The sequence below is a fragment of the Hemitrygon akajei genome, chromosome 22 (genome assembly GCF_048418815.1).
Source record: "Hemitrygon akajei chromosome 22, sHemAka1.3, whole genome shotgun sequence".
Lineage (NCBI taxonomy): Eukaryota > Metazoa > Chordata > Chondrichthyes > Myliobatiformes > Dasyatidae > Hemitrygon > Hemitrygon akajei.
The window spans coordinates 37,307,858-37,335,434 of record NC_133145.1 but is presented as its reverse complement, the minus strand read 5'-3'; the positions used below and the strand labels follow the sequence as shown (position 1 = coordinate 37,335,434).

General features: G+C 41.8%; 1 protein-coding gene across 3 annotated transcripts in view; it reads right to left on the bottom strand.

Annotated features, from left to right (window-relative positions):
* The window catches only part of LOC140714637 (alpha-1,6-mannosylglycoprotein 6-beta-N-acetylglucosaminyltransferase B), an 888,843-nt gene that overhangs the window by 624,045 nt on the left and 237,221 nt on the right, over window positions 1-27,577 (bottom strand). The gene's annotated exons all lie outside the window — the stretch shown is intronic.

Here is a 27,577-nt window from a genome sequence, read left to right as displayed (position 1 = left end):
ACTCTCCCCAAGATCATTTTGTCTGTGAGGCCCACCTTTGACCTTTTATAAATGAACACCATTAAACAGCTGCCCTGAGCCCACATCAGCTAATTTTATTAAGGAGAACCTCTCCTTTACTGGCATTACATCTCCCTAAAAAAAACCTTGATCTTTCCATTCCTGCACATTATCGCTTTAATCCAGATTCTTCCCATTGCACGGAAAAATATTGTGTCCTATAAATCCACAGCTACCTTTGGTTAAACTCAAACATAACGATGATTGTTTTCAGCCCCTCAGCTTCTGCTCTCCAATCCACACCATTCTTCACCATGGATTTTGGCTGAATCTGACCAAGTTGATCCATAGCCTTCATTACTTTTGGCTACAAAATGAACTTTAAAATACATGGCCCCAATATATATGTAATTAAACTTCAACTAATCATGACTGAATGTTTAGAAATTCCAGTGGTTCACCACATGTAGATTCCTGCACTCCCTTTTAACCCACCTACCTATTAACAAACTGGGACCTCTATTCCTTAGTTCCTTTAACAAACCAGGGCCACCATTCCCACGAACCCTTTGGCACATCAGGAACCTAGTTTCTACCTTCTTGTTCACATTCTATGTCCTGCATCCTGAATTTCCCTGAACACATCAGGCTCACAGTTCACACACGTCCTTTAGCAAGTCATGCTCTCTTTAAAGATTAAGGATTAGCTTTATTTATCACATGTACATTATAAAATACAATGAAATACATTATTTTGCATTAATAACCAAAACAGTATGAGGATGTGTTGTGGTAGCTTTCAAGTGTTACTCTGCTTCTGGTTCTAACTATGCTAAATGATGCATCATTTGGAATATGGGAGGAAACCAGAGCACCTGGAGGAAAGCCACAAGTCACAGGGAGACCGTACAAACTTGTTACAGAAAGTAGCAGAGATTGAAACCCAACCTTCCAATTGCTAGTTCTGTAAAGCAAGAGGCAAAACCAGTACAGCACCAGGCTGCTCACTTTAAAGTTACTGGAATATTTATTAAACTATTATGTTACAATCTAAAAACAGTTAAATTGTCAGAGTATTGATTGAAATAACATCCAACAGTCTGAAATTTTCCAGTCGAGACTCACAAAGCTCACAAGCATGGCAGATTAATGAGATTTACTGTATTTCATCCTCAATTACTTGGCTTTATACCAGCCTCAGTTTATGCCCATGAAATCTCCAATTTGTTACCTTGTCATCATTAATATAATGCATTCCTGGTCAGTTATGCTGATCTACAATTCATAAATTTGAAGATCTCCAACATATTGTCACTGGAGCCCTATCAGATATACTTCAGGTTACTATGGGAAGCAGGGGAAGCTGGAGTAATGAAAATTATATTTGAATTCTCCCTGGCCACAGGATTTGTACCAGAAGATGGGAGGGTAGCAAGTATTGCTTTGTTGTTCAAGATAAGTAATAGGGATAACCTGGGAATTATAGACCAGTGATTCATACTTAAGTGGTGGGCAAACTATAGGAGATGATTCTGAGGGACAGGATTAGCTTTATTTATCACATGTACATTGAAACATTGAAACAAAAAGTGAAATGCGTTATTTTACGTTAATGACCAAAACAGTCTGAAGATGTGTTGCAGACAGCTTTCAAGTATTGTCGTGCTTCCGACGCCAACATAGCATGCGCAGAATTTACTAACCATCACCTGAACATCTTTGAATGTGGAAGGAAGCCAGAGCACCCAAAGGAAACCAGAGCACCCAAAGGAAACCCACATGATCACAGGGAAAACATACAAATTCCTTACAGACATTGGCAGGAATTGAACTCCAATAGCTGCTACTATAGAGCATTGCATTGAATGCTAAGCTACTGTGCCACCCCTGTCTGGAGGTCAATATCTAGTGGTGTCGAACAGGGATATGCTCTGGGGCCTCAGTTCTTTGCGATGTTTATAAATACTTAGATAAATAAGTGGAGGGCTGGATTAGTAAAGTTGATAGTGACACAAAAGTTGAAGATGTAGTGGATAGTGCAGAAGATCACTACAGGTTACCACAGGATCTAAACAGGATGCAGAGTTGGGTGGAAAAGTGGCAGATGGAGTTCAATCTGGAAAAGTGTGAAGTGATTCACTTGAGAAGATCAGCAGTTGCTGGGTTAGCCTATGAGGACAGACTGAGTCAACTGGGACTATACTCACTGTAATTCAGAATCATAAGAGGGGATGTTACTTAAACATATAAAATTATGAAAGGGATAGATAAGATAGAGGTAGGGTCCAAGTCGATAGATCTGTCGAAGTTGCCGCACAGATTGAGAGGGTGGTTAAGAAGGCACAATGTTTGCTAGTCTTCATTAGTCAAGGGACTGAGTTCAAGAACAGTGAGGTTACATTGTACCTCTATAAAACTCCAACTAGACCACACTTGAGAGTACTGTGTTCAGTTCTGTTCACTTCATTACAGGACATGGAATCTTTAGAGACAGCACAGAAGAGATTTACCAGGATGCTGCCTAGAATGGAGAACACATCTTATGAGAAAAGGTGAGCTACAGTTTTCTTGTCTAAAGTGACAAAGGATGAGCGGGAACTTGACAGAGGTGTATAAATTTATGAAAATTATAGATGCAGAGGATACCCAACATCTTTTTTCCAGGGCAGCAATGGTCAATAGCAGAGGACAGCTGTTAAAGGGGAGTAGTGGAAGACAAGTTAGGGAAGATAGCAAAGGTAGTTTTTTTTACACAGTGTATAAATGCACTGCTGGGGGTGGTGTGAAAGGTGGATACAATAGTAATATGTAAAAGACTCCTAGAAGGAGGGTTATGGGCTGTGCAGGGGACAGGGAAGGATTAGATTGATTAGAGAATAGGTTTACATACGTTGGCACAACATCGACTGTGCTCTTAACTTGCACTGCCTTGTTCACCTGCACTTGCTGCCCTAGAATGTACTCCAATGAGCCAATGGCTAAATTTCAAAATTTTTAGCTTTTTTTCTTCTCTTTTTGTTTCTATTTCCATCATTTAATTTCTTCCATCCATACAACCTTTTTGGGATTTGTGCTTTTCCCAACTCTGGTCTCTTATTAATTCCCATATTAAATCACTCTACCACTAGCTCCATGCTTTCAGCTGTTGAGAGTCGAGGTGCTGGAATTCCCTTTGCAAAACCTCCAATTCATTTCATTTTTACAGATATTTTAAAAAAATCATCTCTTTGGGGAATTCAATGCCCAAATATTCCTGTACTTCATTTATTCTCAAATCTGTTTGATAACCCTGCTGTGAACTGTCTCGAGATATTTCATTATATTCACAGTGCTATATAAACTCTAGTTATTTTTATTAAGCTGCATTCATCCAAGCAAGTGGAAAGTATTCAGTAACAGTCTTGATGTGTGTCTTATGAGCAAAGAAAAGTTTTGTGGATTGAAGAAGTGTGTCACTGTGAGTAATTATTTTACTTCCTCTTAAATGCACAGAGTCTATCCAGCTGATTCATTTAGCTTTCCAGTCAATGCTTCCCCTACTGCAGGATGTTCTTATTGGGGGATTCTGTGACAGTAAGGCTCAAAGTTCAAGAAATGCTTAATTTTGGAAATCAAGTAACTGCATATGCTGAAAATCTGAAATATAAAACAGAAAATGCCGGGGAACAGTCTTAGAAAGACCGTTCATGTCCATGAATGGTGGTGACATAGGAAGTGTTACATGTCCTGCAGTTGCAGGGGTAAGTGCCAGGAGACTAGGTAGGTTGGGAGTATTCAGATCTGACAAAGGTCCCATGGGCCAATGATGTCACAATGGACTTCTAAAATCTGGAAAGAAAATTCAATCTGGATATTTTAAACTTGCAACTTCAGGCTTCTCATGGAGAAAATAAATGTCTATTTATTCGAACAGTTTTAACGCATTGCACTAGTATGTTTCCACTTTAGCATCTTTATAATCTCCAATAATTTTGTTGGTGTCAGGCAATGACTGCAATGAGAATTCCATTGTGCCCATGACACTGCTTCTTCCTGATGCTCAATTGCCAACTATATATTTCTTAACTCTGAGAGCATTTGCAGGCCAATAATTTTAGCAGGGCTGAGCAGAAACATAGAAATTTCAGAACCTTGTACTTCTGTTCTCTTTTCCTTTCTACATACGGGGGTGGGGGGTGGATTGGGATGTGGTCAGAAGGAAAAATATACAGTAAACTAAGTTAGAAGAAGAAAATATATAAGAACTTCTTTTAAAAGGAAGAGAGATGAGTGATTAATGATAGTAAACCTTCAATGTGAAAATGAGAAAACAAACCCTGGTGCACCTTGATATTCATGATCAGCAGAAGACTGCCTCATTACTTTATGTACAATAAAGTCAGATCATACTGTGTTCATGTACTCTCCTGGTAAATTGCCTGAAGCACATCAGTCAACACAAAAATTCTGTAGAAAAAGTATATACGTATATATTGACTGCTTAGGAGAACCTTGTTATATTTTTATTACAGTCTTCGGATGTTATTTATACGCAATATTCATGCTGGTTAATTGAGAGGTCCATTTTAAATTGGGTAGGAAAAATTTACAGGAGAGTGAGTATTTTTTGAACAATACTTAATCATGCTTGTTGCAGACTTCAACTCTTCTTCAGCATTATTTCCTGAAGCTAACTTGTAATTTGTCTCCTCAATTTTCTGTAAAGTGTTCTAGCCTATTTTTACATTAAGTCGAATACAAGTACAACAGGGGAAAATAGAACAGCTTGCCATTTGCTCCTTGTACCTTGTGAGAATTCCAATGGCAGTCGTCCTCGAAAGAAATCATCAACCAGCTGAATAGTGATATTGATCAAGGAAGTAATGATTTTACGTTAAATGGCAACAATAAATGTCACATTATCTTTTCTCTCAGATTAAAAGGAGCTATCCTCTTTGGACACAAACTTTTTAATCAATAAAGCAGTTTCCTTGCTGCTTCGGAAGTGAAAATAAAAATATTTAGTTAAGCCCAATCACAAACGAGAAAATCTGCAGATGCTGGAAATCCAAGCAACACGCGCAAAATGCTGAAGGAACTCAGCAGGCCAGGCAGTGTTTACGGAAAAGAGTGAACAGTCAACATTTCAGGCTGAGATTCTTCATCAGGACTGATGAAAAGTCTCGGCCCGAAACATTGACTGTTCATCCTTTTCCATAGATGCTGCCCGGCCTGCTGAGTTCTTCCCGTATTTTGTGTGTATTTTAGTTTTATTTTACTCCATTACACAAATAAATCAACATAATAAATAACTCTATTACACAAATAAACCAACATAATAAATAGTTGGTACAAATACCTGTTTTATAGTAGCTTTGAATATGGAAATGCTTTCTTTTTTATTATCTGGCCTTTTACTGATTGCATCAATTTACAATTTTAAGGTAATTGCAGCCAGCTATGTTTTATACTTGTACCATCTCAACTCATGTATAATACCAAACATTAATGAGACTATTTTACTTCCAGTGGGGAATACAAAGCTGTAAGTCATTTACAAGTGTGTAAACAGGAGACAAAACAGATAAAATTCTCTCCATAACTACTAAAACCACTAATATTGTTAAGGATCAGAATCAGGTTTATTATCACTGACATATGTCATGAAATACGTTTTGCACCAGCATTAAAGTGCAATGCATAAGGAAATGTGTAAAAAATAAATAAATAGTGCAAAATCAAGAGAAAAGAGATAGTGTCCGTAGGTTCATAGACTATTCAGAAATATGATGTGGAAGGGAAGAAGCTGTTCTCAAAACTTTGTGCGTTTTCAGGTTCCTGTAAAACTCCATGATGGCCGTAATAAGAAGAGTGGCATAGAAAACTAACAGAATCTTTACCAACAGAAAACATGTTAAACATAGAGCCTACAATGGTCTACTGACTATCATGTTAGATTTCCTTCCATTTCCTCAAAGGCCTAAACTTTAAGAGAGTTTGATTTGCTTCAGCTGTCGGTAATTTGCCTAATGTCAGCAATAAAACAGATCATCGTGCTAGTCAGAGTAGAAATAGGAGGATATTTCAGATGAATACTTGGCTTGAAAAATGGTGCAAGGGGGAGGGATTCAAATTTCTGGGGCATTGGAATCAGTTCTGGGGGAGGTGGGACCGGTATGAACAGGACGGTCTGCACCTGGGCTGGACTGGAATCAATGTCCTAGGGGGAGCGTTTGCTACTGCTGTTCAGGAGGCTTTAAACTAATGTGGCAGGGGGATGGGAACAAGTGCAGAGAGACAGAGGGGTGTAAAATGAGGGTAGAAGCAAAAAGTTGTAAGGTGAAAAGTAAAAGTGGCAGGCAGGCAAATCCAGGGCAAAAAGCAAAAAGAGCCACTTTTCAACATAATTGTATAAGGGCTAAGAGTGTTGTAAAAACAAGCTTGAAGGTTTGTGTATCAATGCGAGGAGCATTCGTAACAAGGTGGATGAATTGAATGTGCAGATAGTAATTAATGAATATGATATAGTTGGGATCACAGAGACATGGCTCCAGGGTGACCAAGGATGGCAGCTCAGCATCCAGGGATATTCAATATTCAGGAGGGATAGACAGGAAAGAAAAGGAGGTGGGGTAGCATTGCTGGTTAGAGAGGAGATTCACGCAATAGAAAGGAAGGACATTAGCCTGGAGGATGTGGAATTGATATGGGTAGAGCTGCATAACACTAAGGGACAGAAAAAGCTGGTGGGAGTTGTGTAAAGGCCACCTAACAGTAGTAGTGAGGTTGGGGATGGCATTAAACAGGAAATTAGAAATGCGTGCAATAAAGGAACAGTAGTTATAATGGGTGACTTCAATCTATATATAGATTGGGTGAACCAAATTGGTAAGGGTGCTGAGGAAGAGGATTTCTTGGAATGTATGCGGGATGGTTTTCTGAACCAACATGTCAAGGAACCAACTAGAGAGCAGGCCATTCTAGATTGGGTATTGAGCAATGAGGAAGGTTTATTTAGCAATCTTGTCGTGTGAGGCCCCTTGGGTAAGAGTGAACATAATATGGTGGAATTCTTCATTAAGATGGAGAGTGACATAGTTAATTCAGAAACAAAGGTTCTGAACTTAAAGAAGGGTAACTTTGAAGGTATGAGACGTGAATTAGCTAAGATAGACTGGCAAATGATACTTAAAGGGTTGACAGTGGATATGCAATGGCAAGCATTTAAAGATCACATGGATGAACTACAACAATTGTTCATACCAGTTTGGCAAAAGAATAAACCAGGGAAGGTAGTGCACCCGTGGCTGACAAGGGAAATTAGGGATAGTATCAAGTCCAAAGAAGAAACATATAAATTCGCAAAAAAAAGCAGCACACCTGAGGACTGGGAGAAACTCAGAGACCAGCAGAGGAGGACAAAGGGCTTAATTAGGAAAGGGAAAAAAGATTATGAGAGAAAGCTGGCAGGGAACATAAAAACTGACTGTAAAAGCTTTTATAGATACGTGAAAAGAAAAAGATTGGTCAAGACAAATGTTGGTCCTTTACAGTCAGAAACAGGTGAATTGATCATAGGGAACAAAGACATGGCAGACCAATTGCATAACTACTTTGGTTCTGTCTTCACTAAGGAGGACATAAATAATCTTCCGGAAATAGTAAGGGACTGAGGGTCTAGTGAGATGGATGAACTGAGGGAAATACATGTTAGTAGGGAAAGTGGTGTTAGGTAAATTGAGGGATTAAAGGCAGATAAATCCCTAGGGCCAGATGGTCTGCATCCCGGAGTGCTTAAGGAAGTAGTCCAAGAAATAGTGGATGCATTAGTGATAATTTTTCAAAACTCCTTAGATTCTGGATTAGTTCCTGAGGATTGGAGGGTGGCTAATGTAACCACACTTTTTAAAAAAGGAGGGAGAGAGAAACCGGGGAATTATAGACCGATTAGTCTGACATCGGTGGTGGGGAAAATGCTAGAGTCGGTTATCAAAGATGTGATAACAGCACATTTGGAAAGAAGTGAAATCATCGAACAAAGTCAGCATGGATTTGTGAAAGGAAAATCATGTCTGACGAATCTTATAGAATTTTTTGAAGATGTAACTAGTAGAGTGGATAGGGGAGAGCCAATGGATGTGGTATATTTAGATTTTCAAAAGGCTTTTGACAAGGTCCCGCACAGGAGATTAGTGCATAAACTTAAAGCACACAGTATTGGAGGTATGGTATTGATGTGGATAGAGAATTGGTTGGCAGACAGGAAGCAAAGAGTGGGAATAAACAGGACCTTTTCAGAATGGCAGGCAGTGACTAGTGAGGTACCGCAAGGCTCAGTGCTGGGACCCCAGTTGTTTACAATATATATTAATGATTTAGACAAGGGAATTAAATGCAGCATCTCCAAGTTTGCGGATGACACGAAGCTGGGAGGCGGTGTTAGCTGTGAGGAGGAAGCTAAGAGGATGCAGGGTGACTTGGATAGGTTAGGTGAGTGGGCAAATTCATGGCAGATGCAATTTAATGTGGATAAATGTGAGGTTATCCACTTTGGTTGCAAGAACAGGAAAACAGATTATTATCTGAATGGTGGCCAATTAGGAAAAGGGGAGATGCAACGAGACCTGGGTGTCATTGTACACCAGTCATTGAAGGTGGGCATGCAGGTACAGCAGGCGGTGAAAAAGGCAAATGGTATGTTGGCATTCATAGCAAAAGGATTTGAGTACAGGAGCAGGGAGGTTCTACTGCAGTTGTACAAGGCCTTGGTGAGACCACACCTAGAGTATTGTGTGCAGTTTTGGACCCCTAATCTGAGGAAAGACATTCTTACCATAGAGGGAGTACAGAGAAGGTTCACCAGATTGATTCCTGGGATGGCAGGACTTTCATATGAAGAAAGACTGGATCAACTAGGCTTATACTCACTGGAATTTAGAAGATTGAGGGGGGATCTTATTGAAACGTATAAAATTCTAAAGGGATTGGACAGGCTAGATGCAGGAAGATTGTTTCCGATGTTGGGGAAGTCCAGAACGAGGGGTCACAGTTTAAGGATAAAGGGGAAGCCTTTTAAGACCGAGATGAGGAAAAACTTCTTCACACAGAGAGTGGTGAATCTGTGGAATTCTCTGCCACAGGAAACAGTTGAGGCCGGTTCATTGGCTATATTTAAGAGGAAGTTAGATATGGCCCTTGTGGCTAAAGGGATCAGGGGGTATGGAGAGAAAGCAGGTACAGGATTCTGAGTTGGATGATCAGCCATGATCATACTGAATGGCGGTGCAGGCTCGAAGGGGCGAATGGCCTACTCCTGCCCCTATTTTCTATGTTTCTATGTATCATCTTATGCAGGCGCAGTCGAATTGGTGCTGAAAACCTCATGCAGTCACTGTCGATTTGGTGCAGCAGGCTTCACACGTTCTGGGGAGAGAGAGGTTTAAATAAAGGAGCTTTCTCAGGATTTGGCACACAGTCAAATTGGTGAAGCAGGCTCATGCATTAGCAAAGGTAAATAATAATAATAAGCCGGGGACAAGTGAGCGACCATTGTGTTAGTGGATTAGTGTTAGGGCGGGCCATCAGGCTTTGACAAGGTTAAGTTTCTTCTTAATCATTATTCATTCCTCGTCTGTCAGTACATAGTTATAGCGGTGAGAATGGCTCCAGGGTCTGTGTTGTGTTTTTCTGTGTCAGACATGGGAATTCTGGGAGACCTTCAGACTCACCAGGTGCACCGAGCTGCAGCTCCTCAGAGAACGTGTTAAGGAACTGGAGCTGCAGCTCGATGACTTTCAGCTCATTCGGGAAACTGAGGAGATGATAAATTGGAGATACAAGGAGGTGGTCACTCCGAAGTTGCAGGAGGCAGGAAAATGTGTGATTCTCAGGTGAGGGAAGGGAAATGGACAACTATTACAGAGCAGCCCTGTATCTGTTCCCCTCAATAATAAGTATACTGTTGAGGGGGACAACTAACGGGGGTGAGCCACAGTGACCAGGTCTTTGGCACTGAAGATGGCATTGTGGCTCAGAAGGGAAGTGGGGAGAAGAGAACTACAGCAGTGGTAGGCGATTCCAGAGTTAGAAGAGTAGACATGAGATTCCGTGGACACAATAGAGACACACAGATGATATGTTACCTCCCAGGTACCAGGGTCAGGGATGTCTTGGATCAGGTCCAGGACATTGTAAGTAGGGAGGTTGAGCAGCCAGAAATCTTGGTACATAGTGGCACAAATGATATAGGTAGTAAAAGCAAGGAAGTTCTGAAGAGAGAATTTAGGGAGCTAAGCAGGAAGCTGAAAAACACAACCTCCAGCGTATCAATTTCTGGATTACTGCCTGTGCCACGCACCAGTGACAGTAAGAATAGAATGATTTTGCAGATGAGTGTGTGGCTGAGAAACTGGAGCAGGGTACAGGGTTTCAGATTTCCAGATCTCTTCAGAGGAAGGAATGACCTGTACAAAAGGCATATGTTACACCTGAACCTGAGCGAGACCAAATACCCTTGTGGGCAAGTTTGCTAGAGCTGTTGGGGAGAGTTTAAAGTAAGTTGGCATGGGTATTGGAACCGGACTGGTATGGCTGTTGGTTTCCAAGCAGAGGCAAAGTGTAGTGAAACTGACAGGAAGGTCAGGCTGATGATGGGGCAAAATTGCAGTCAGTAGAATGAGTTGCAACTAAAATGGGGACAAAATCAAAAAGAGTGATGGATACAGGACTGGGAGTTTTATATTTAAATGTGCACTGTATATGGAACAAAGTAGAGGATTTTGTAGCACAGTTAGAGATTGGCAGATATGACATTGTGGGCATCACTGAGTCATGGTTGAAAGAAGACTATAGTTGGGAGCTTAACATCCAAGAAACATATTGTATCGAAAGGAGAGGCAGCTGGGCAGAGGGTGTGACGTGGTTACATTGGTAAAAAATGAAATGAAATTCTTAGAAAAAGGTGATAGAGGATTGGAAAATGTAGAATCCTTGTGGGAAGAGTTAAGAAACTGCAGGGGTAAAAGACCCCGAAACAAGATATGTACAGTCTTCCCATCAGTAGCCGGGACCGAATTACAACTGGAGATAGACAAAGCATATCAAAAGGTCAATGTTACGATAGTCATGGGGTGCTTCAGTATGAGGGTAATGAGGAAAATCAGGTTAGTTCTCAATCCCAGGACAGAGAATTTGTGGAATGACTAGAAGATGGCTTCTTACAGCAGCTTTTGGTTGAACGCACTAATGGAACAGTTATTCTGGATTGGGTGTTGCGTAATGAATTGGATTTGATTAGCAGCTTAAAGTAAAGGAGGCGCTAATCATAATGTGATAGAATTCACCCTGCCATTTGAGAGCGAGAAGCAAATGTCAGATATAGCAGTATTACAATTGAGTAAAGAGGATTATGGAGAGAGGAGCTGGCCGAGATTAATTGGATGATTGGAAGGGTGGAAGGGGAGACTGGCAGAGATCAAGGCGGAAGAGCAATGGCTGAAGTTTCTGGGAGCAATTCAGAAAGCATAGAAGAGGCACATCTCAAAGATGAGGATGTATTCTAAAGGCAGTTTGATTCAACCGTGGCTGACGAGGGAAGTTAAAGCCACCATAAAAGCCAAAGAGAGGGCATATAATAGAACAAAAATTATTGGGAAGTTAGAGGATTGGGAAATGTTTAAAAACCGACAGAGGCAACTAAAAATAACCATGGCGGGCAAAGATGAAATATGAAGGTAGGCCAACCAACAATATCAAAAAGAATAACAAAAGCTTTTTCAGATATACTATAGAGTAAAAGAGAGGCCAAAATAGATTATGCAAAGCTCTGGGGAGGGTGGGGAGGAGGGCGTGGTCGACAGCCTGCCCTTGCATTTCTAATCAGTATTGTTTATTGCTCTTGTCTTAAAATGCTTTTTGTGGTATTACGGTGGGAAGTTCTAGTTCATTTATTGTTTCATTTTAGTTTGGATTATACAGTTATTTGCTTGTCTACTTGTGGGTCACCCTAACTGTAACCAGGTTGTGTGATGGTCACCTCCCCCGTCTGTATGAGACTGGTTGGGTTCACTCTCCGGGTCATGCTGTCCAGTCTGTTTTGTGTTTATTGAGTTCAACGAGCTTCCTCGTCTGTCATTATGGACCAAATGCTCGCCACATTGGTGTCAGAAGAGGGGTGTGAGATTGATGGCGAGAGTGAAGAGCTACGAAATCAGATAGAGTGCCTTAAGACCTGGGGAATAAGACCAGGGACCGAGCAGTATGCCTTCCCCACACCCATGGGCAGGGCTCACGAAGCCGAGAACAGACCATTGTGACTTCTTAGGGATACCCGACGGAGCGAGCATACCCAGGCTCCCCAACCCTGGGGACAGAGCGGAGTGCATCACTTGTCTCTGTCACGACCAGCACCAGGGAACTCAAGACGCCGTAGCCATGGGAGGATGAGCACCATGACAGATGCCATTAGAACAAGAAGAAGGTCAAAAGGTCTTGATGATTTGCACCTCAAGGCCTACCTGAAGCTCCCCACGTACAATGGTTGGAGCCTTACCTGGTGCAAGTCAAACTTACTGCATGGCACAACAGTTGGAGTCCCACCAAGATAGTGGTGTAGCATGCCCTGGCACTGGAGCGAGATGTCCCGTGGGCCCTCCTCGACCTAATGGCGGCAGAGCAGCATGACTACAGGGCCTTTATAGTGGCATCAGTGCGGTGTTTCAAGCAGAGACCGTGGGTGGAAGCAATGAGGGAAGAACTGTGCAACTAATGGCACTGGACAGGAGAAAACTTGAGGGCTCTTGCATCAGATCTCCGCCTCTTGGCTCGGCATGGCTACCCTGAGTTCCCTCCCGTGGCCCAGGAAGAGCTTGCCCTCCACGCCTTTGCAAAGGCGCTGCAACCAGAGCGCCCTTGGCAGCACGTTCACCTGATACCACCATCACTGCTGGACGAGGCACTGGCCGAGACGAAGAGGTCAGAAGCAATTTGAGTCCCCCAAAGTGTTCCAGTGTCACCCCACTCACAGCGAGCCGGGGTTTCTGTCACTGTGGCTGAGGGGGAAACTGACGAGGAGGAGTCCATGAGACAGGTCCGACCAGCGCCATGCTGACACCTCCGGCAGCCATGAAACGACCTCTGCTACCCTGAAGCTTCCTAGGTCATTTGGCCCGAGATTTTTCCACACCGGCACCACACCACAGCCCAACGCCCCCAGGAAATGCAGGGCAGGCCATTTGTGTGAAGAGATAGGCTTATATGTGGACTACGTGGTGGAGGGCATCAGATGCCATGTGTTGGTGGACAAAGGGTCAACCATCACTATCATCCATCCGGGTTTTCTCCCCAACACGAACCAGTCATCCCCACCCAGGTGAACACCGATGGTGGTCCAGCTGACTGCAGTCATCATGTGCAGAGATGCGAGAGAAGAGGAGGCTGCGCATCACAGTGGGAATAAACACAGTGGAGCACGAGGTGTGGCTCGCCGACATCTGAGAGTCCTGCATCCTTGGTCTGGACCTGCTGTCCCGTTGGAGGGCCCATGGCGATGTGCCAAGGGCAACTCTCTACCTCGGTGCTGAAGCCATGGCTCTTGAGCAGGGCAGCTCCAGGAAACAGAGCCAGCACAGGCACAACCACCGTCAGTCTTACAGCGGCCCACGGCAGTGCAGCACACCTGACATCAGCCCAACACAACACAGCTGAAACACGGACAAGAGATAGTGACACTGCTTCAGGTGACAACCAAAGACAATCGCCCCACTACTGACCATAAGCAGCTACACAGGGAGCAGGTGAGCAATCCCATGTTGGCCCAGGTAAGGAAATGGCTGGAGTGGGTGGAAATCTTCACCCTGGACCCAGAGACCAAAGCCCTATACTTGCAGTGGGGAACATGGGAGGTGCTTGATGGGTTGGTGTTCCGGCTGTGGCAGTTGTATGATGGTCATAGGCATCTCTCGCAGCTGGTTGTCCCCTGGGGGCTCGGCGCCACAGTGCTGCGTTCCGTGCACAGGCTGGTGGGGGCCAGTCATTTCGGAGTTGGCTGCGTGAAAGCTTCTACTGGCCTGGCTACAGGCAGGATGTGGAGTTGTTCATGCATGCTACAACACTGGCACATCCCAGAAGGGGTCAGGCCACCAGTCTAGGTGCCAATGCAGCAGTACCCAATGGGGGGCCCCAATATGGGTCTAATGTCCCTACCAGAAGAAGGCTTGGAAGCCTCTGGAAGAGGCCGGGAGAGGTGCTCGACCACACCTCCGATGTGGACTATCGGATGTGGTTGCCTGAGCGGCGGAAGGCAGTCATGCTGCACTGGGACCGGCTGGCACTGTGTCAGCCCTGGACCACCAGTAGCCCAATGAAGCTGAAGGAGGGAAGTGACATTCTGAGTGCCCTGGCTTTTGCCTCACGCAAACAGGCAGCAGTGTCAACACCCATAGGGACTTCAGGACTTTGTTGTGGACTCTGCGGTTGCCAGGGATGGCTGATCCCTCGGGTGGGGGCAGTGGGGGTGGGGGGGGAGGGGGTTGACAGCCTGCCCCTGCATTTCTAATGATTAGTGCTATTTCTTGTTCTTGTGTTGAAATGCTTTTGTGGGTTATGGTAGGAAGTTCCAGTTCATTTATCGTTACATTTTCGCTTGGGTTATACAGTTATTTGCTGTGATGGTCACCCCCCCGTCTGTATAAGACTGGTTGCGTTCACTCTCTCCAGGTCATGGGGTCTGGTCTGTTCTGTGTTTATCACAATAAAACAGTTGTTGAATTCAATGAGCTTCCTTGTCTGTCATTATGGACCAAACACTCAATACAATATTGTACCACTGGAAAATGCAGCTGGAGAGTTAGTAATAGGAGACAAGGAAATGACAAATGAACTAAATAAGTACTTCAATGTGGAAGACACTAGCAGTATACCAATTGTTCAGGAGTGTCGGGGGCAGAAGTAAGTGCAATTGCTATTATTAGGGAAAAAGTGCTTGGAAAACTGAAAGACTTGAAAGTAAATAAGTCACCTACAACAGATGGACTACACCCGGGAGTGTAGAGGTGAAAGAGGTGGCCGAAGAGATGTGGAGGCATTAGTAATGATCTTTCAAGAATCACTAGATTCTGGCATGGTTCCAGAGGACTAGAAAATTGCAATTGTCACTCCATTCTTCAAAAAGGGAGGGAGGCAGAAGAAAGGAAATTAAAGGCCAGTTAGCCTGACCTCCGTGGTTGGGAAGATGTTAGAGCCGATTGTTAAGGATGTGGTTTCAGGTTACTTGGAGACTCGTGGTAAAATAAGTCGAAGTCAGCATTGTTCCTTTATGGGAAAATCTTGCTGAACTAATCTGTTGGAATTCTTTGAGGAAATAACAAGCAGGATAGACAAAAAGGAATTGGTGGATGTTGTGTACTTGGAGTTTCAGAAGACCTTTGACAAGATGTCACACATGAAGCTGCTTAACAAAATAAATGCCCATGGTATTACAGGAAAAAATACTAGCATGGATAGAGTATTGGCTGAATGGCAGGAGGCAAAGAGTAGGAATAAAGGAGGCCCTTTCTTATTGGCCATCGGTGACTAATGGTGTTCCACAGGGATCAGTGTTGGGGCTGCTTCTTTTTATGTTGAATGTCAGTTACTCGTATGATGGAATTTTTGGCTTTATGGCCAAGGCTGCAGTCGATTCAAAGATAGATCAAGAGGCAAGTAGTACTAAGGTACCATGGAGGCTGCAAAAGAACTTGAACTGATTAGAATGAGCACAGAAGTGGCAAGTGGAATTCAGTGTTGGGAAGTGTATGGTCATTCACTTTGGTATATGGGATAAAAGCATAGATTATTTTCTAAACAGAGAGCAAGTTCAAAAATCCAATGTCCAAAATGACCTGGGTGTCCTCCTGCAGGATTCCCTAAACGTTATCTTGCAGGTTGAGGCGGTGATGAGGAAGGAAAATGAAATGTTAGCATTCACCTCATTGATTTCCCTCCCACTGAAATCTATTGAATGTTGAAAGGTATAGACAGAGTGGATGTGGAGAGGATGTTTCATGTCGTGGAGAGTCTATGACCAAGAGACACAGGCTGCAAATAGAGGGACGTCCATTTAGAATGGAGATGAGAAGGAATTTTTCTAGCCGGGGGTGGTAAATCTGTGGAATTCATTGCCACGGGAAGACATGGAACCATGGAGGTGTATTTAAGGCAGAGGGTGATATGTTTTTGATTTGTCAGGGAGTGAAAGGTTACCAGGAGAGGGGAGTAGGATGGGGTTGAGAGAGAAATGATGAAATGGCATGCAGACTTGATGGCCAAATAGCCTAATTCTGCTCCTGTTTTTTGGTCTTATGGTCATATACTTTGAAGATGTTATTTTACATCTTCATCAGTGAAATTAAAATTATGTTTCACTCCAAGTCTTGTGTCAATTTCTAAGCTTCATTCACTTCCTTATCATTCACTCTCTGTTCATCCAGTGTTAGGGAAAATGAATGATCTCCAAACACTCCAAAGGCTTCTGCTTGCACCACTGTTCTACCACATTTGTGCCATCACCATCACCTTCAATTAGTCACACCAATTGTACATTCCCTCCACCACTGATGGACAATGGCTGTGGTGTGTACTGTGTGCATTGAGCACCTTCCAAGCATATAAAAACATAGAAACATAGAAAACCTACAGCACAATACAGGCCCTTCGGCCGAACGCGTACTTACTTTAGAAATTACCTAGGGTTACTCATAGCCCTCTATTTTTCTAAGCTCCATGTACCTATCCAGGAGTCTCTAAAAAGACTCAATTGTATCCGCCTCCACCACCGTCGCCGGCAGCCCATTCCGCACACTCACCACTCTCTGCGTAAAAAACTTACCCCTGACATCTCCTCTGTACCTACTTCCAAGCACCGTAAAACTATGCCCTCTCGTGTTAGCCATTTCAGCCCTGGGAAAAAGCTTCTGGCTATCCACACAATCAATGCCTCTCATCATCTTATACACCTCTATCAGGTCATCTCTCATCCTCCATCGCTCTTCAACACACTGTCTTGAACATGCCTGAAGAAAGCAACATACACCATCAAAGCTCCCCACCATCTGGGCCGTGCTATCTTCACACAGCTACCATTGGGCAGATGCAGAAATGTCAAGTCCCACTACAACAGATTGAAGAACAGAGTAGTGAACAACTTCCACATCCTTTCTATAATGAGATGATCAGAGCTAAACACAATATTCCAGGTGTGGTCTAACCAGGGTTTTATACAGCTGCAATATTACCTCACAATCCTCTGACAAATGAAGGACAACATACCAGATCACTCTTCCTTAAAGAAGACAGGAACAGCAGATGTCTGGGAGCAGCACTATCTCTATATTCCCCTTCTATTCTCATACCTTCCTCTGGGTCTGAATCCTGATGTTTCCTAACTACCAATGTGTGGGAGTATAAATGTTGATATAAGGAGCTGTATTCTTTGGAGTTTAGAAGAATGAGAGGTGATTTCATTGAAACATATTAGATTCTCCAAGGGAATGACAAGGTAGATGTTTAGATGTTTCCACCAGTAGGAGAACCTCGAACAAAAGAGCATAGTTAACCATGACAAGGGAGCTGTCATTGAAAACCAAAATTCATAGGAATTTTGTATATAGTGAATCTCTAGGATTCTCTACTCCAGAGGGTTGTGGAGATTAGGAAGCTGGTAGTACTCAAACAGAACCAAATTTTTTTTTTAAATTGGGCAACAAGCACAAAAGAGAAGAGTAAACTGTGGGGTCAACCGGAGAATAGGCTTCTTTTGAGCTAGTTACCTGTAGTAACAGAATTACTTAATGATCTCCTTGTCAAGGACTTATTATAATATGATAGAGCTTCACACTCAGATTGAGATTGTGTAGAAGGGTCTAAAAGCCACATCTTGAATATACTGGCAATTATAAAGGTATCCTAGCAGAAATGGCTGATCTGGGCAAGGAAGTTACATTGAAAAAGAAGTTATATGAGTTATAAAGTGGCAGACTGTAAGGAAATATTACTTTATAATTTGCAATAAAGATGTATTCTACTGAAAATGAGAGGCACTTTGAGAATGATGATGCATCTTTATTATTCATTTTGAAGAAATTAAGGATGGCATCAAATTGAAAGAAAAGGTAAACATTTTGTTAAACTTCGTGGCAGGCCCAGGAATAAAGAATTTTTCAAAACCAGAAAATACAATTAAGAGTGAGTAAGCAAGTAAGAGATTCTACATATTAACAAAGGAGTTGTAGCTGAAGTTTGGTCCCTTATTGTCTGGGGAATTAATTTAAAAAAGGAAATAGCAGAGACTTTGAGCAAATATTTTTTTATGGCTTCATGACAGATGATATTAAAATAATCCAAATTATAGCATAAAATGAGGGAAGACTGTAAACATTTATCATTATTTGAAAAAACTAAGTCAAACTGTTGGGGAAAAAAAGGCAGACAATCACTGAATTTGATATTAGGATTTTATGTTCTGACTGTTAAATATTGTCAGCAACATCTGAATGCATTTACGTGTGTAACTAAATGTTAAAATCCAGAAGCTGCTATCTGTAATTCCCTGCCTCTCTGCAATGTGAACTGTTTTACAACCTCTTTTCAGTTAATCTGCAAAAATCAATTGACTGATTACTCCCTTTGAGAAAAAATAAATACTTCATTTTTCATGGAGTGCAACTAAGGTAGCAATGGAATTTTAATCTTTAAGTGTAGCTTAAAAACTACTACAGCTTTCAAAAAAAGTAAATAATCTATTAGAAAATACTTGTCATTGTAACATTGACATCAAAATTATTGGAGTGTAGTAAGAATCCATCTGCTTCACTCACTAAGGTTGTTGATTCCTAACTATCCTCTTGAAATTACTATGCAACTCATTGTTTAGAGTTAATTGCTAACAATGCCAAACTCTCAAATAATGAAAAAATAAAGAAAAAGTATGTTTCATTATTTGCTACACCCTCAGATCACTATTTTCTGTGGGTTTTTTTTAAGTATGTATGTTTATTTTGCTTCCACATAATCTCACATATTGGTTCCATTCATTCTAGCAGAGGATCCCTAGTCTCACTGATGCCTGGCAGCAACCAGTGTTCAGATGAAGAAACTCCACATCACAGAGATTACTTGGTGTCTGTCGACAGCTTTCAAGGTCAGCAGTGAGCACTGTCATTTACTACTGAAAGCGAAATCAGGGTGATTACTCTGAATGCATCATCAAAGCTGCGAAATATATAGCAAGTAGTTATCTTTACCCTCTTGCCTGGCTACGAGACCTAGGCTACCATCGCTGCCACATTTTGTACCTTGATAGATTTTAGTTGTTCTGGTTTTATAAAATGCACACACAGCATGACAGCATCACATCATGACCGAACGGGATTCTAATAATTTCTAATCTTGTAGTTTCAGGTTTATTTCAGAACAGCCACGCTTGTCCGGTTGTTCAGGATATCTGCACTCTGATAATTTCACCGAACAGTTAATGACATCAAGGATCAACCTTGCACCAAAGGAGTCAACTGATGAATGCATATGATTTCTATTCTTAAACATTGTTGTAATTACTGGGCAAAAGTCTGTAAAATAGGCTCCAAATGTTTTCCTACTTTTGAAAAATTTGATACTTCTCTAAATTTCTTCATTTCTTGAAAATACATTGAAGAAATTATAGAACCAATACATTTAATTTGTTGTTGTACTATCACTGCTTAGATCAGTAAAGTTTCTTTGCACAGTAACATTAACTTCTTAATGTCAGTCGACCTAAGCCCTATTTAGATTTTAGAACTTCGAGTTAAGTGAGCTCAAAGCTGAGTGGGCATCTCATTTTTGGAATACAATAGTGGTTAGCTTACAGGAACAACAATCCAAAGACCTGAACTACTACCAGGGCAATATCTGGAACAATACTGGAGCAGCTAGCTTGTATTAGTTAAACAAATATCCTGATTTAAAACTTAGATCAGTATTGCTGACCATGAAGCATCCAGATTATTATAAAAACATTCAAAGGCAACCTCTGGGTAAAGAAATCTGTCAATGACACATGATCTTGCATAAGTGCCTCAAGAATCTAATGTTATGAATAAATAAATAATATATTTTGTTCAGGACATTTTCCTTGCAATTGTGTAATTGTTGTTAAAAAAACAAACTTTTGGTGAATGTCAGGCTCCCTGTAAAATATAAGAATACTTGCAAAATATTGAATTGAAAGCTTCCCACATAGTGTCAAAATTACATTCTGTTATTAATACCCTGTTCAACTCATTTATATCTCACCTTTAACCCTCTCATTGACCAGATGTGTGAAGATACTAATTAGGTGTAGAGAGCTGGAAGATACTACCGGTAATTAGGTGTAGAGAGCTTTCTAGTACTGTGTTCAAGGCTGCAGTGTAAATGAGGCAAAAAAGAATGTGATGTTGGGGCTTTATAAGGCACTGGTGAGGTCTCACCTTGAGTATTGTGAATAGTTTTCAGCCTCTCATCTTAGAAAAGTTGTGCTAGCATTGGAGAGGGTCCAGAGGAGGTTCACAAGGAAGATTCCAGGAATGAAAGGGTTATCATACGAGGTATGTTGATGGCTGTGGGTCTGTACTCACTGGAATTCAGAAGGATGAGGACGGATCTCATTGAAACCTTTCAAATGTTGAAAGGCCTAGACAGAGTAGATGTGGAAAGGATGTTTCCCATGGTGGAAGAGTCTAGAATAAGAGGGTGCAGCTCAGGATAGAGGGGTGCCCTTTCAAAACAGAGATGCAGAGAAATTTCTTTAGCCAAAGGGTGGTGAATTTGTGGAATTTGTTGCCACATGCAGCTGGGGAGGCCAGGTCATTGGGTGTGTTTAAGGCAGAGGTTGATAGATTTTTGATTGGACATGGCGTCAAAGGTTATGGGGAGAAGGACAGGAACTGGGGTTGAGAAGGAGATAGAAAAAAGGATCAGCCCTGACTGAATGGTGGAGCAGAATGGATGGGCCAGATGGCCTAATTCAGCTCCTATGTCTTATGGTCTTATGGTCTAAATATGGATTGTGCAATATCAGTTTATAATGAGGTGTAAATGTGACTTTTATGAATTCAGTATGTTTTATATATGTGGAATGAAAGGAGCATTTATGTTCAGTTTCAAAACTTTCATCACTTATTTGAAGCATTCTGCTAATGACTTTGCTGTGCACCTATAAACAGTACACAGTTGAGGATATGCCTAATAGAGGATAAATCCTGCTAACCTCATGCACAGCAGTATGTTGGGTAATTTAATTTAAAATTCTTCAAAGAACATATATGTATTTGAACCTTAGTCACATGGATTAAAATTACATACTCAGTGAATATTCATTTTAACTCAGTGCTCATTTGCAACACATTTACAGTTAAGATGATGCATGACAGAAGAAAGCTATCATGGTAGTATTGGAATACTTTGGAGATAGGACGGATTTCCATTTTCTTCATGGTTCCATATAAATCTTCAAATACATGTGTTTTTATTTTGATGGCCACAATTTTGCTGCAACATCTGCTGAGGATTTGTGATACAGTAAGCTCAATGCTTGCTTCACAGACCATCAGCCAGCATAGAGAATTGAAAGCTGTATTTTTTTCTCTTGAACACATGCAGAAGGCTAATACCTATATAAAGCAGACAACAGCCACAAGTTATCTTTATATTCCAGAGCAAAGCCCTAAAATGCAAATCTGCCATTATTTCCACGTGTTTTCAACATGTTATAAAGTTCCTGTAGCATAGAATATTACATAAAATGCACACTCAGCCTACAACGAAAGGCAATTAAAAAGTTATAAAATGTTAAATGTAATAAAGCAAGGATCTTAACACCTGTTAAAGGATCTGTATAAAAATTGTACAACTCAGTCTTTGAATATCATTTGCAGTGCTCTATGCATACCTTTCCCTAAATACATTTATTTTATTTTGTCTTATTTGTAATATTATACAGTCACATTTCATTAAACTGCAGATCTTCCAATATATGGATGCACATTAGAGTAGGACATGATTAAATGTCCTGGCCAAAAAAGGAGCAAACATTTTTTGTTCTAATTCACATATAGGGCATTGCAGTAATTAATGATGTACTATGAATAAATTATGAAAATTCAAGATTGTGGTTAATTGTTAAGGCAGTAATATTAATTTTAAATGAACTACCCCACACCTCAACTTTAGCTGTATCGTCCATTTTAAGGATTCCTGTGTCATATTATATTATATTGTAATTCCTAGATATTCAAATTAAAGCGGAGATTTGATACACGTTTGTGTTCATTATTTTAATACTGTGCAGAAATCATTTTCCATCTGAGATAATCACACAAACATCAGCTGCAGCCCCGATGGGTTTGGACAGGCAGCAGCAGACTATATTAATAACCTTGTTGGAAAGGGCAGGCTACTCTTGAGACAGCTTTTACAACAACTCACTTCCTGATAACCCCAAGTGTACAGTTCAGGGATAGAGAAAGAGAAAATGAGGAGGTGTGCCAGATGATTCCATTACATTAGAGAGTATCAAGAGGCCATAATAGTTCACTGTTTCCACGTGGGGTGGTAGCTCATTCCAAATGACTCTCAGTTACAATTTAGGCTAGAAATCAAAGTGGATAACAACTTTTTTCTCATTTGTTGTTGCATTTGAAAATTCTTTGTGCTATATGGCTTTTGAGTTATGTGTTCTCTATAGATTCCTAACAACCAAGAAAGTCCTTTTCACACATAAATAAATAAGTCAAAAACTGCCCCTCTTTATTCAAGGACTCCTCAAGAAATGCTATTCCGGAATTTTCTATGAACATAGCTGCAGCCCAGAAGACAGTTACTCACATAACATGAAGCTTTCGGGCATAACAGGCCAAAGCAACAATTATTGATCCCTGTCACTAGTGCATGCGCTACATATGCTAATACACATACTACAGGCAAGCTCAAATCTACAACTTTAACCCAGGCAACCTGTTCATATTCTATACCTTCACAATATGGTCCGGGTCAATTTTGACCCGGCCCAAGAATCCCCTCATAACAAGTGTTTATACCAAATTTTGAACCACAGATCTATTTAGAATGTATAAATGGCCGATCTGATGTAACATGCTGTAAGGGTTCACTGCTATGTAATGGTTTTTTGTAATGTTCACTGCTGAAGTAATGGTTTCTCTGTAGCAGCAATGTTTGGGTTATGGCCAGAGATAACCTCACTGTTGATGCATGTTAGCCAATCAGAATGTTGTTGCCCTGTCTTATGATTCTGAAAGCAGTTGTTTTTGCGGGCTTTTGTGAGAGGGAGAGAGAGAGATGAAGAGAGAAGACGCGAATGGAGAAATTTGGTAGACGGCTGGATGGGGTGGATTCGGAACAGGGATTCCAAGGTCAGTGACGCTCTGAGGAGATCAATGGTGGAAGAAGAACTAGTGAATTACATGAGCTCCAACTTTGTGTGCACAGACTGTTTAATAAGATTTAGGCCCTTTTTCTTTTATATTTTGTTTCTCTACTAACTATACCATCAAAGTAAGAGTTGTAAAGCTTAATTGTTTAATCACATGTTGTGTACTGTTTGTTATTTCAGGGTACCGATTTGCAACAGGGGACAGATCGCACAGCATCTACCCAAATGAGATTTCTTAAGTTTGGCCGGACAGGGGTTATCACCCCCTCTATTAAGCTGCTACGCAAAGCAAGTGTAACAATCGTGAGGGCTACATTCGGGATAGATTCTTTTGATGCTATGTGATTGCCCTGAGAAATGAACCAGTGGGGCAAATATTTGTACTTCGGATGAATTGTTAATTCCACTATTAAGTATTGTTAAATTTGCGATTGTGAGCGGAGGTTTGATAAAATGGCGGGCGCAGCTCTCGTTTTAATGCAGACCAGCGCTGAGGTAGCGGTAGCTGGGGGTGGAGATTTCAAAGACTGGGTTCTAGCATTTCTGAGGAGTGAGAGGAAAGAGTGGCTGGATTTGGAACGTCTAATTAGTCCACGTCCCCTGGTGAAGAGTGAGAATTCTGAGGTTGTATCTGCCCTTACTTCTTTGGCGAACAAATGGGAAAAATCAGATTCAAAGTCCTAGTTATGGCAGGCTCCGCCTATTCTCTGGAAACATCGCCCACCCCAAAGGGGAGGAGGAGTATGAGACATTGGCAGAACGGACCTTTCAGTTGTTAGATGAGTGGCAGTGCTTGGATGATGAAAAGTGACAGAGATCGGTTGAAAGTTTAAAGGGGCAGGCTGCTGACCTTGTCAGAACTTTTAGGTTAAATTATCCTGTAGCAAAAGCCGCCAATTATCTGCAAGCACTGGACAATGCCTTTGGTCCGATTAGAAGCCCAAGGGAGCTCCTGGTGGGGTTTCAAAACGTGCGTCAGGATCAGGGCACCAGGTTGATGCCTGTGGTGTTTGTCAGCTGGAGTTTGTCACCCTCCGAGAGAAACGATCCCACGCACAAGTTGGAAATCCTGGCGTTGAAGTAGGCAGTGGTGGATAAGCTGAGCTGAGATGGACAATAACCCTCTAACTTATATCCTGACCTCGGCAAAACTGGATGCCACAGGCCATCAGTGGTTGGCAGCGTTGTCCACCTATGATTTCAGCCTGAAGTACCGGCTGGGGAGCCGGAACATTGATGCGGATGCTTTGCCCTCACGGGTGCATGAGGGACTGGAAAGAGACGAGGAGTGGAAGAGCGTTCCTGCTCCTAGGGTAAAAGCCATGTGTCAGTTTGCCATCACCATGAAGGCAGAGGGAAAGGAGAAGCAGGGTTGAGCAGTGGATCAGTTGGGGGCTTCTGATGACGCTTTACCCCAAGTTTACTGTAACCTGACTGCTCTGAAGACAAATCAGATGCCGGAATTGAATTCTGGGGAAGTGGCAGCTGCTCAGCAAGATGATCCGGGCTTTGGCACTATTTGGTCCGCGGTTGAAAAGGGAGACTTGGCTCAGGTGGAGAAGATGAACCATGCTTCGGTGTCTCCATTACTGAAAGAATAGCCTCCGTTGGAGTTATAGAACCAGATCTTATACCGGGTCACATCGCACAGACTGACCTTGGTGTTGCCATCTGGTTCTGCCCAAGAAGTATCAGAGGATTGCGTTGAAGTCACTTCATGATGATTCTGGACATTTAGGAGTGGATAAGACCTATGGATTGCTCAGAGACCAGTTTTACTGGCCCCGAATGAAGTCGGAGGTTGAAGAATACTGCAAGTCGTGCATTTGCTGCATATGGCAGAAGACACTGTCTTCGCGGGCAGCTCCTTTGTCCCACTTGTAGAGTGCAGGGCCCCTGAACCTGGTGTGTATGGATTTCCTGTCCACAGAACCCAATGCCAGCAACACTATGATGGCACCATGGTGGCAAAAGTGTTATGGGAGAATTATTTCATTTATTATGGCCTTCCCAGGTGGATTCATAGTGACCAGGGACGGGACTTTGAGAGCAGATTCATCTATGAGTTACAGGGCATGCTTGGAGTTGAGAAGTCAAGGACCACGCCCTATCACCGGCAGGGCAATCCCCAGCCTGAGAGGTTTAATCGGACCTTGCTAGACATGCTCGGGACTCTGGAGTCAACATATTTGGTATCTGGTTCACTGTTACAACTGTACATGAAATGAAGCTACTGGGTACTCGCCATATTATTTGATGTTTGGACACAATGCGAGGTTGTTTTAGGACTTAAAACAAACCTTTGTTTTAGGACTGACATGAGTGGAGAAATTTGGTAGACTGCCGGATGGGGTGGACTCAGAACGGGGGTCCGAAGGTCGGCGACGCTCAGAGGAGATCACACCTGTTCCCCAAGCGCTACACTGACATTAATAAATGGGTGATTAATCCGCAATTAATGTTTCAGAGATCTAAAATCCATTTCAATAGATATGGATCAAATTTGACCTGGAACAGCCTCAATGTACAAAAATTTGTAGCACCTGTACAAAAGTACAAAACTTTTAAATATTTTCATTTTAGCGCATTTTGAATCACTTTAGGAAAAATCATCAAATTTTGGCGTAAAAATGGCATTTAGGGTGTTTTTACTGCTGTCAAATGTCAAAACGGGTCAAATTTGACCCAAACAGTATGTAAGGGTTAAAATTGGACATTTGACCCACACATAACAAAGCAAACTCCTTATATTGAAAGAAAAATCAAAGTTAGTTGCTCTTGCCATTAAAGTATTTAACATTACTCATTTGTTGATCTCTTGACTGAATACTTTGATGACCAAAATTTCTAGTTTTGTAACTTTTTACTTTATGCACAGATTATTTTATTACAAATGAACAAGACATAGGGAGTTCAAAGGAGAGTATGCTTTTTATTCAAGGGCACCTCAGAAGCAACCTATCTGGAACTTCCTGGAGACATTTCTGCAGACTATAGAGGCGTTTCTTCAGCTTCCCAGCACACATGTCCTTTTTAAACAATTATAAATTGAATGCCCATGATGTAATCTAAAACCTCTATGGAAAAGACAGTACAACCACGTTCACACCATTTTACTTTGGGACACCCTGATGATACCAGGAGATTTTACTGGGTAGATTCAGTGCTCACTACAGACTGGTCAAATACTTCCTAAACTGCAAAGAAAGTGCTAAACTCAAGCTGCTTTCTTTAGCATCCAACTGCTATCATTTGCCTCAGTAACTTTTCTGCCAGAAGCAGGGTCTATAGCAATGTCAGCAGCTGCTGTGCCAATGTGGTTTATCATTGCAAAATGAACGGTCTATTTCCCTAAATGAAGGTGCATTTCAAAAGCATCAGTACAGTCAATATCACTTATTGATGACAAAAAAAATCAATTAATGCAAAAATTATGAATTATGACATCTTTCAGTTGTATGCACAGCCTTGAGCTTTCTTATAAGATATTGGAAAGATGTACGTTTCTGATTAGATTGCCTATAAGATGTTCTTGCCAGAACTGGGTCAGGTTCAGGCTGCTGCCCAACTGAAACTGAAACAACAGCATAGACTGATGGGACACAATGGTGCTGGCTGAGAGGTCAGGAAATTATTTGAGGCCCTTGTGATGAGTAATATTCATATTCTAAATTGGTACACCTGACAATCTCTACAGGGAATTGATAGACAATCTTGCTGTGATTTGCTGGCCATCATTGTCCTGATGCCCATACCTGGTGCTCACACAGTTGATAGACCTCAGTTCACAGCTGCCTGTTCCTTTATTGACTTTACCCTTTTCAGAATGAACCACCTCTACAACGGAACCAGGTTCCCCTCATGCTGAAAAGGAATTTCACTGGGGAAAAGGGGTGAGGCAAGTCTCTGCACCTCAGTGCCCATTAGGAAAAGTGACCTGTTCACCAATGGCATCTCCTTGCTTGATGCAGATATCTAGATGCTCCATCATGGTATGTCACCTTTCCTTCAGATTTTCAACCAGCTCTCATGTGATAGTAGCTTACCTCTAACTGAGATTTGGTAACATTTCACAGAAACAGCAAGAACACATGCCTCTACAGTAAATATTTCATGAACCAGTAGTTCTTAAGTGAAGGGAAAAGAAGTGTAGTT